The 1346-nt window shown below is 35.7% G+C and overlaps 1 long non-coding RNA gene across 1 annotated transcript in view; it reads left to right on the forward strand.

Moving 5' to 3' along the window:
- The window catches only part of LOC108532272 (uncharacterized), a 5405-nt gene extending 4502 nt beyond the window's left edge, over positions 1 to 903 (forward strand). The window contains exon 3 of the long non-coding RNA XR_001886398.1: positions 69 to 903. This is a non-coding gene — a long non-coding RNA (uncharacterized LOC108532272). The remainder of the gene's footprint in view (positions 1 to 68) is intronic.
- The last annotated feature ends 443 nt before the right edge of the window (positions 904 to 1346 follow it).

Consider the following 1346-nt stretch of genomic DNA (forward strand, 5'->3'; position numbering starts at 1 on the left):
CTTCTTTCTATATAGACACAGTAACAGTCTGATCTCTCTTTCTTTTCCCCACAACAACCTTGAGGCAGGCCTAGAAAGCCATCAGTCTAAATTAGAACCAGAAGTCAGATGCTCTGTGAAGAATCTCTTTCAGGAGGACATGGATTTCTTCTATAAATTGAATGACTGAGAAGCTGAGTGGTCTTGTGACAAGGCAAAGGCATGGTAGGTCACTGTGATAAGGTATCATCCGAACACTCTCCAAACTGTGAAGTAATTTTCTTCTTCTAATAGCAAAGGTTTATTGACAAGAGTTACATCTCCTCTATAGGCTCAAGGGCACTGCTGTACTTGGTTCTGCAGTGAACAATGATCTCCCTACAAATATTGTGAATGCTACTTTTCAGTTTAAAGAATCATTTTATAGACAATGTATCAAAAATTAATTGTAGTTATATGACAAGTGTGAAAACAATGTACACTGGAATGGAGGTTAGGAGAGAGGGAAGGAGCAAAGGAAGAAAGATATAATGATGTTGGATTATTTTCATTAGAAATAAGAAGAATTAAGAGATATTGCATCTACATTTGAGAAGTCAAAATAGGGTATCAAGCATCTTGTATAAATTTGTTAATTACAGTGATATCACACTAAGGCAGTATAACATAGTCGTTAAGAGCATGGATCCTGGAGCCAGAACACCTGCGTTTGAATTTTTGCCCCACACTTCAACTTGGTCAAATTGCTTATCTGTGCCTTGGTTTTCTCAGCAAAAAATGAAGATAGTTAATATTTCACAAAGTCATTTGAAAATAAAAAGAGTTGATATATATAAAGTGCTTAGAACAGTCTTTGGCACGTAAAAATTATTCTATATCATCATATGTTACCTCCGATGATAATGATGATGGAAAACAACTAAACATCTGGAGAAAAGGGAACCATTGTACACTGCTGGTGGGAAAGTAAATTAGTACATTGATTATGGAAAACAGTCTAGAAGTTCCTCAGAAAATTAAAAATAAATCTACATATTACCCAGAAATCCCACTTCTGGGTATATATGCAAAGAAGTTGAGATAAGTATGCCAAAGAGACATCTGCACTCCCATGTTCACTGCAGCATTATTTACAGTACCCAAGAAATGAAATCAATGTAAGTGTCCATCACTGGATGAATGGATAAAGAAAATGTGGGGAGGGGGATTAGGGAGATGTTGGTCAAAGGATACAAGGTTTCAGTTAGACAGGAGGAATACATTCAGGAGATTATTGTACAACATGGTGGCTATAGTTAATAACAATATATTGTATTCTTGAAAGTTGCTCTAAGAGAATACTTTTTAAGTGCTGTCACCATAAAAAG

The sequence above is a fragment of the Rhinopithecus bieti genome, unplaced genomic scaffold (assembly GCF_001698545.2).
Source record: "Rhinopithecus bieti isolate Rb0 unplaced genomic scaffold, ASM169854v2 scaffold_9919, whole genome shotgun sequence".
Taxonomy (NCBI): domain Eukaryota; kingdom Metazoa; phylum Chordata; class Mammalia; order Primates; family Cercopithecidae; genus Rhinopithecus; species Rhinopithecus bieti.